The 9,263-nt window shown below is 41.9% G+C and overlaps 1 long non-coding RNA gene across 1 annotated transcript; it reads right to left on the bottom strand.

Moving 5' to 3' along the window:
* Positions 1-1,112: 1,112 nt before the first annotated feature.
* Positions 1,113-3,283, bottom strand: LOC126383544 (uncharacterized). Its single transcript, XR_007569174.1, has 3 exons — positions 3,198-3,283; positions 2,985-3,097; positions 1,113-1,319 (listed from the first exon to the last, which is right to left on the bottom strand). It is a non-coding gene; the product is annotated as an uncharacterized LOC126383544 (long non-coding RNA).
* Between the last annotated feature and the right edge of the window lie 5,980 nt (positions 3,284-9,263).

Below are 9,263 nucleotides of genomic sequence, written 5' to 3' on the forward strand. Positions count from 1 at the left end.
ATTTATATATATATATATATATAGTGGTCTCAGGGCCACTCAGAGGGAGGAGTTGTACAGTTTGATGGCCACAGGCAGGAATGATTTCCTGTGGCGCTCATTGGTACATTTAGGTGGTATGAGTCTCCCACTGAAAGTACTCTTGTGCCTGACCAGCACATGGTGGAATGGGTGTGAGACATTGTCCAAGTTCATAGCTTAGACAGCATCCTCCTCTCTGACACCACCATCAGAGAGTCACACTCCGTTCCCACAACGTCACTGGCCTTGCGGATCAGTTTGTTGAGTCTGTTGGTGTCCGCCACCCTCAGCCTGCTGCCCCAGCACACAACAGCATTGAGGATAGCACTGGCCACCACAGACTCATAGAAAATCCTGAAGGATAGCACTGGCCACCACAGACTCATAGAAAATCCTGAGCATAGTCTTGCAGATGTTGAAGGACCTCAGTCGCCTCAGAAAAAGAAGAAAAGAGACGACTCTGGCCCTTCCTGTAGAGAGCATTAGTGTTCTTTGCCCAGTCCAGTTTATTGTCAATGTGTACCCCCAGGTACTTATAGTCCTCTACAATGTCCACACTGACCCCCCTGGATGGAAACAGGGGTCACCAGTGTCTTGGTCCTCCTCAGATCCACAGCCAGTTCCTTTGTCTTTGCCACGTTGAGCTGCAGATGGTTCTGCTCACTCCATGTGACAAAGTTATCCAAAACAGCCCTATACTCATCCTCATCACCCTTGGTGATACATCCAACTATAGCAGAGTCATCAGAAAACTTCTGAAGATGGCAGGTCTCAGTGCAATAGCTGAAGTCAGTGGTGTAGAGGGTGAAGAGGAAGGGAGAGAGGACAGTCCCCTGCGGGGCCCCGGTATTGCTGACCACTCTGTCTGACACACAGCGTTGCAAACGCACATACTGTGGTCTGCCAGTCAAGTAGTCTACAATCCAGGACACCAGGGGGGCATCCACCTGCATTGCTGTCAGCTTGGACAGATGGTGTTGAACGCGCTAGAGAAGTCAAAAAACATGACCCTCACAGTGCTCACCGGCTTGTCCAGGTGGGCGTAGACGCGGATGGGCGNCAATGAAATAAATAAAATAAAATATTAAAGTAGACATTAAAATAAAATAAAATAAAATAAAATATTAAAGTAGACAATAAAATAAAAATAAATAATAAAATAGTAAAGTAGACAATCTGAAATATATACAATATACAATGAAATGGTTGTAGCGTTATAAATGAAAGAATGAAAGAAATCCCTTCCTATTGTGCCTCCAGTGTAAGTGATCCACAGTCCACGTTTCGTCTCCCATCACCTGCATGAAAACACATATCAGCTGGCAGTTGACCTTTCAAAACAGACCTGCATATGGCCACAAGAGATCATTGTTTGCATTATTCTATTTGTATAGATCAGAAATAAAAACCATAAAAGGTGAAGGATTTATTTATTTATTCTTTTAGCAACTGAAAGCTACAGTAAAGCCTCTGTCTTCCCCCTCACCCCTGTGTGCCATGCAAACTTGGTATTTCCCAGTCATGCCTGTTGAAGATGTTGCTGTTTGTATGATCCTGCATATAAATCGATCTAAAATGAAAAACATAACAGATAGAGCATTCATTCTATTGCAGTAAAAAAGCTAGGCGTCTCTCTTTCACGTCATCACATCATGACTTTACATAACCTTGCAGTGCAAAGGTGGTATTTTGCCGTAACTATGCCAGTATTTCCTCGTAATCGCCGCAGGAGATTATTGTTTGCATAATCCTGTGAATATATACATCTAAAATAAAAACATAATAGCTAGAGCATTCCTTCTTTTAGCAGCAAGAGGTGAAGGCTTCTGTCTTCCCCATCATCATCTCATGTTAGTTTATGTTAGTTTATGTGCTGTGCAAATGTGGTATTTTGCCTAATTACGCCAGCATTTCCCCATAATGGTAATTGTTTGCATAATCCTGTAAAAAGAAAACCATAATAGATAGAACATTCATTCTATTGCAGCAGAAAGCTGTCTTCCAACTTCCCCATCATCGCATTGTGACCCAATGTTACCTTGCACTGCAAACGTAGTAATTTGCCAGATTATGCTGGTATTTCCCTGTAATGACTGTAGGAAATCATTCATTCATTCATTCTCCATAACTGCTTATCCTGTTAGGGGCCGCGGGGGGGGCTGAAGCGTATCCTGGCTGACATTGGGCGAGAGGCAGGGTACACCCTGGACAGGTCACCATACAACCATTCACGCTCATATTCACACCTACAGGCAATTTAGAGTCTCCAGTTAACCTAACCTGCATGTCTTTGGATTGTGGGAGGAAGCCAGAGTACCCGGAGAAAACCCACGCTGACACAGGGAGAACATGCAAACTGTCTGTTTACACAGAAGGGTTCCCCAACCCTGGGTTCGAACCAGGAACCCTCTTGCTGTGAGGCGACAATGCTAACCACTGCACCACCCACCTGCGGGAGATCATGGTTTGCATAATCCTGAACATAGGCCTTTAGATCTAAAATAAGAAGCATAATAGATAGAGCATTCATTCTATTGCAGCATTAAGCTAAGGCTTCTGTCTTACATTGTGACGGTTTGACTTGAGAGATTGGTTTTTAAGGGGTGCCAGTCAGGTATCCCTCCTGACATTTAGGATTGTTTTTGTTTGTCTGTTTGTTTCAGTCAAACACACACACCAGGACACACACTCAAAATATGCACCCTCAACATTGAATAAATAAATAAATAACCCAGCATGAAACAATAACACAAACACAATATTTCATTGCATATCCAGTGTATTCAGAAACTCTCCACCGTTGTAGAACATTCACAGTTCATTTAGGGTTAATTCACAGTTCATCTCCAGTGCCCCCCCCCCCCCCCAAAAAAAAGAATCCAATTCAGGTTTTCCTGAAGAACAAGATATACAGTACAAAACAAAAGCATTACTTTTGAGTCAACACAAAATCATTCACTCACGGTCGTCAGTCACATCAGTCAGTGCGTAATCCGGTCCGGATTTTCCTTCTGCTGGTGGCTTTAGACTGACTCCGCAGATGGTGACGTCAGCTAACAGCCGGAGCGATACGGAGCTAGAAGTAGTGAGTCAATATTAAGTAGTGAGCAGCCTGATCATAGGATGATGGTTTGTCAGATGGTTTGTCACACATAACCAGTAAGAAAAGGTCTCACCATGGGTTTATTCCTCCTCCTGCGTGGTTCAGTCTCCTGCTGCATGCTGCTGCAGCGACTCCTCTCACAGAGTACCAGGACTGAACACGGAAGCAGATTATTTTGAATGAAGCCGCGAACCATGGACAAATCAGTGAGTAGTGGGTGTGTAAATGGGTGTGTCCGGGGGGTACGTCGGGCACCTGGCTCACAGGCTGTCACAACGTGTCATCATGTTGTTAAGTCATTATTAGGGATGGGAATTAATAGGATTTTATCGATATCAATGCTGTTATCGATTCTGCTTATCGATCCGATTCTTTATCGATTCCCTTATCGATTCCTCCTGTGAATTAATGATATCACCTCCTGTTGTTTGTAACCCAATACATCTGCTTTCAGAACATTTTATTATGAACCTTAAAGCCATGGTCTAGTTTAGAAAGATGATGAGAAAGATTTGAAAAAAAGCAACCTCAGCCTGAGTGTGTCAACACCACGCAGCTAGTGCAGCTAACTCAGGTGAGGCAGCTAACGCAGCTAGCCCAGCATATTATAACAACAAATAGCGTGCAAATCAACTCAACTGCCCTCATCTTACCATCCTTGGTGTTCCCATGAAATCCGACAACGGGAGCGGGGATGCGCCGAAGCTCCACAGTGGGCTAACAGCTCCAGGGAGGCTAACAACAACAGCGCCCCGCCCGCCGTCCACCTGGAGCGAGGATGCGCCGAAGCTCCACAGTCGGCTAGCAGCTCCAGGGAGGCTAACAACAACAGCGCCCCGCCCACCGTCCACCTGGAGCGGGGATGCGCCGAATCTCCACAGTGAGCTTTTTTCATTCATAAAGATGAAAAGTGTTGGCAGGATATCCAGCCTGAATGGATTATGTGATGTGATGATAAATCACACACTGATTTATGCAAATGCCTGACATTTAGAGTTGAGGGCTAAATGAACAGAATTGAGGTCGATCTCTTTGCTCACATCTCAGGCTGTTTGCATCCCGAGGGTTAATGTTGCCATAAAAATGTTGTCATCAGGAGGGAAAATTTATATTTTAAGGTGGTCCTGTGGTCAGAGACTGGGCCTTTAAGCGGAGGAAACCAATGATCCATTCATTCTACCAAAGTGCACATGGCAAAGATACTGAATCCCATCCAAACAGGAGCCACTGCAGCGAAACGTTAATGCAGTGGTAGTGCCATAGGGCACTAACAGCAAATTATCCTAACAAAATCACATAATTTCAATGGAATCCCTGTATTCACTCACAGAAGTGTAAGGTAAATTTGTGTAGAGTTCAACTGCCATGACAGTACTGACCTCTGAGGGAATAGAGGGAGCTGAAGAGTGAAAAAAAATTGGAAGAAGCTGTCCTATAAGCTGGCTTCTACTGTCCAGAGTAATATTATGCTCTGCTAGAGTACCTGTTTCACAAAAGAGGAATGGATGGTACAAGAGTGGACAGAATAATTAACTGTATTTTGTTTCATTCTGTCTAGTTAGAGGTGCCCTGACACCTCTTCCTGTCTGGACATGATGTGAATGAGCAAACATCAAACTGTTTTAGTTTTTCCCAATGAAGACGTTCTAACCTACTCCTTGAGTCCACAAACAGGCTAAGCAATGTGTTGTTTGCTTGAAAAACCCCTTGCCCTGGATCTTTTTTTTTACCAAGTTTTGGGCTCCTCCAACCTTTTGAGAGCAACAGCAAACTGCTTGATCAGGGCTCCTTAGGCTCTCTGAATATTGTTGCTTGAGGTCTATCTGGGCAATTTTTTTCGCTTATTTGAGTTTGAGTTTGCTTGCTTGCTGTATGTTAGGAAGAGGTGTGACACACCAAGCTGATAATTGGCCATTGGGCTGTTGGTGAGTGTCTCTCGCCCTAGTTTTTGTGGTGTGTCCCGTACAATTGGCACTGTTTAGCAGTTGTTGGCTATTTATCAGCTGATTCAGCATGTTGAATCAACAGTGGAGCCTTACCTGTGAATGAAATCATTCTGATTGGCAGTTCAGCTCAGTACACAAGGAGAAAAACAGAAGTGAGGAAAGCAATCAAATGGTTAAATTTAAGAGGGAGTGAGATCAAAACAAATGTGTTTGATAAGGCAAGATTATGTTTTTAGTCATTGAGCTCTTTCGCAGAAACGACTTGTAATTGTTTGTGTTATTGTTTGCTAGTGCATGGTAAATATCCTGTGTTCTTTCTGTTTGTTAATGTGCTAACTAGCAACTTGAATCTGTCCTTTCAGGCTTTTAGTTTTCCTTTTTCAATGATGAACACAGATTACCACTGCCTGGTGGTGTGAAGAGTTATTACTTCTCATGCAGGTGCAGAACATACAAGATGGCCCTTGGCTGTAGTCTCTGCAGTGTGTTCCAGTGAATCTTTCTGGCCAAGACACAGAGGCGGCATGAGGCTACCCAACAGTCTGCCTTCGTCGCCACTTGTTCTTTGATGTCAGTTTAGTGTGTCTGAGTCTTAAGAGTGCAAGTAATCACTACGTCTACAGGCTTGCAGAACCACCTGCTTTACAAGGACATGCAAATGATAGTTGGTGTGCCACTTTCTGGTGCACTTAAGGTGGACTTCCCCTAAAACCACTAGATGCTGGCTCCCACAAAACTCTTACTGTACTTATATTAATGTGAGAGCTACCAACATCTCTTTAAAAAAAATGTTTGTCTCAGTGGTGGCCATTAAAAGAAAATTCTTTACAGGATATTAAGGCTTGTGATTTACTTGTTTTTGAGTGTTTCTGCAACTGCAGGCATTTTTATGTCCCAGCAGTGAAATTTTGGATTTAGAATTTTTCATGTGATGCTTGATAAATATATACACAACATTATTACACATCTTGACACAAAACATTACAAATAAATATTGTGATTTAATAAAATTTATTTAGCATTTTATGGATCCAAACACTGTCCCACAACTTTGGTCTCAGTGTTGAGATATGTAAAATTAGCTAATTCAGTTACAATACGACATTATTTTAAATGAAATTGTTTCAAAAAAATATTACTTAACACCATGTAACAATTATTTTCTTTTGTTTAATGTTAATTTCTATGATTTATTTTTTGTCTAAATGTGTTTGTGCCTAAAGTATTTATTGTATGTTCTTACCGTAACACTTAATAATGTCACAGTCTGCTTCTTTCCCTCACCTGCCCCTGGTAAATTTCATCAGCCAACCAGCATGGTATATAAGCCTCTCCAGCACACACACTCGCTTGATTCCCTGTTACCGACACCTGCCTGCCTCTGACCTGTCTACGTTGTCTTGTTTCCCGGTAAACTCACCAGCCTTCTGTCCCCGACCATGAGTTCTGCCTCTACGTCTCTGGTTTCCGTCTGCCTGTTGGCTGTGTGGTGTTTTCCTGCCACGACGTTTCAGTGTGAGTGTGTGTGTGTGTGTGTGTGTGTGTACGTACATACGTGTGTGTGTGTGTGTGTGTGTGTGTGTGTGTGTGTGTGTGTGTGTGTGTGTGTGTGTACGTGCATGTGTGTACGTGTGTGTGTGTGTTTCATCAGCATGTACATGTAAACCAGTGGGAGTGCTTACCTGCATACTTGGTGTGTAACTGGAGAATTGAGAGCCAGAGGCTCAGGCACAGCAGTACTTTCAGCTGTACGCCGGTATCACACACTGAGGGGTATGACTAAGTGTCGGTATATGATGACCTGGGAGTGAGAAGGGGTTAGCACAAGGCTTCACCATGTTTTTCTACAATAGTAGTTTCACAGCCGTCCACACAGCTCTGAAGGTGACCTCTGACCTCCTGAAAGGGAGTGAAAAGGAAATATCATAGCATATTACATTTACTCTCCAGTGGGTAACCCATATATTACAATAATATGGTTATTGATGGTTATGAAATGGTTTTGTTAAACTAGAATTTCTCTTATGGCTGTTTGCTTCCCATGGATTCCCCAGCAGGGTATATGCAATTACAGGCTGTTTGCCAGACTGGATGTGAGGGAGGACAGCACATATTCAGCATGAATAATTACTCTATAAGATAGAATATGCAGTTTTTCACCTTCGGGCTGCACTTTATATGCCACTCATCGTGGTGAGCTGTCTGCACTGAGACAGCTTCCAGCTTGAGGCTGAGCTAAAGACACCACAGGCTGTGGACAAACAGATGGGGAGCGCAGCCATTTGTCACTGACTGTAAGTTGATGTATGGATGGAGGCAACAAGACGTGTCTGATCAAAGTTTGGCTTTAATGTTGTGTTCTTTGACTTTCCATTGTAGCTGATGTGAAGTTGATGCACTGTAGTTGCTACATCACTGACTTTTTAGGCCAAACAGGCAAGAGAAGTGTTCACAAAGAAACATATTCTATACTGATCATACAAAATATATTCTATTGACTGATTTTTTAATGTCAATTCAGTTACATTGGCCTTGCTTCATAATTACTAATCAAACAGGAAGTTGAGACGCAAAGACAAAATGAAAACAAGGCAACTAAAAAGTAGCGCTGGGTGATATGGAGAAAATCAAATATCACAATATTTTTGACCAAATACCTCAATATTGATATTGCGATGATGCGGTGGGGTTGACTGTTGGTGCTTTCATAAAATATTTACACAATGACATTTTTGAAAAATAATCATCAGTAATGTGGATACAATTACTAAGTGGGTAAAGGCAAATAATAGACCAGCTGACACTTACCGTATTACAGTGTCCAAAATCTAAGACGACATCTAGTCTTATATCGTGATCTTGATATAATATCGATATAATTCTCAACCATAGTGAAAAATGAATTAGATGGACTCTTAAAGGGGAACTCTAGCGAGGAGTGATATTTCACATCAGTGGGTTTAGGGGTTTTGGGGAGTAGGCTACTAGCCTATCACTCTAAAAAATGATTAATGGGGTTAGTGCAGGGGTAAGCAGCCACATGCGGCTCTTTAGCCCCTCTCCAGTGGCTCCCTTCCGCTTTCACTATGAAAAAAAAGAGGAAATTAATAACTGTTATTTCCTAACATTAACATTTTCATTTTCATTTATCAGTGCTGTAGGCCTAAAGTGATTCTGACACTCTCCAATTGTAAAAATGTGTAGCCTATACACCCAATAAAAAAATAATTTTTTTTTAAACATTTTGGCAATTAAAATATGCATCAATTGTGTTCAGCCCAGCTCCTTTTCCTTTACATTTTGCCAGATCTCAATATCAGTGGCTACAGTAGTCTTGAGTATCCCCAGCTTGGCTAGTTATGGATTCCACATCCAAAGAAGGAAAAGTTTTGGAAGAAAACAGAATGTAACTGTGCATGAAGAGATCCGTTTGCTTTTACCACCAACTCTGCAAAGTTAAAGTCCCAAATAATCATAAATAGCTCACTGCAGTGCTACCTGGTGGTAAAATATATCAGTGAATGCTCAATTAGACCTATCTGTAATGTTAACAGGCTAATTTAGATTTAATAGGCCGTGTTACCTTCACTATAAGGCTTAATATGTGCAGCTCCAGATAGATTTTTTAAAATTATTTTTGGTCAAAAATGGATCTTTTGATAACGAAGGTTGCCAACCTAGGATAACGCTTAAATAAAGAAGTTTTTACATTAAAGTGTTTCAGTCAGTTGCCATTTATTTGAAGAAGTTTTGAGTATGATGGAATTAAAATAAATTAGTTGAAATATCTTATCTCTTTTACCACATGTGAGAAAAATGTCATAAAAAGCTATTTGTTGCTCCAGAGGGAGCTGTGTGATGTCTGATAAAGGTCCTCCGTTGATGTCATTTGAGTCGTTGGGGGCTGCAGACAACAAGTTTGAAAAGTAAAAATATCTGGAAATGAGGAGTTAGAAAGAAGTGTCAGACTTCCGGTTGACGGCGCATGGAGTAGAAATGCATTCACCTCGAGCTCCCGCTGTATTTATCTTTAAACACACCCCACCTGTACTTAAATACTGGACAACCGTTGATGACTCTCCTCATCACTTGGACAACATTTCTTAATACGCTTAATTAGTGATAATGGCTCCCAAACCTGTTAAACCGAGTGAGAAGTCAGAAGCCGAAACTGCCGTTAGCAAATCGGAGCT

Source organism: Epinephelus moara, chromosome 22, assembly GCF_006386435.1.
Source record: "Epinephelus moara isolate mb chromosome 22, YSFRI_EMoa_1.0, whole genome shotgun sequence".
Taxonomy (NCBI): domain Eukaryota; kingdom Metazoa; phylum Chordata; class Actinopteri; order Perciformes; family Serranidae; genus Epinephelus; species Epinephelus moara.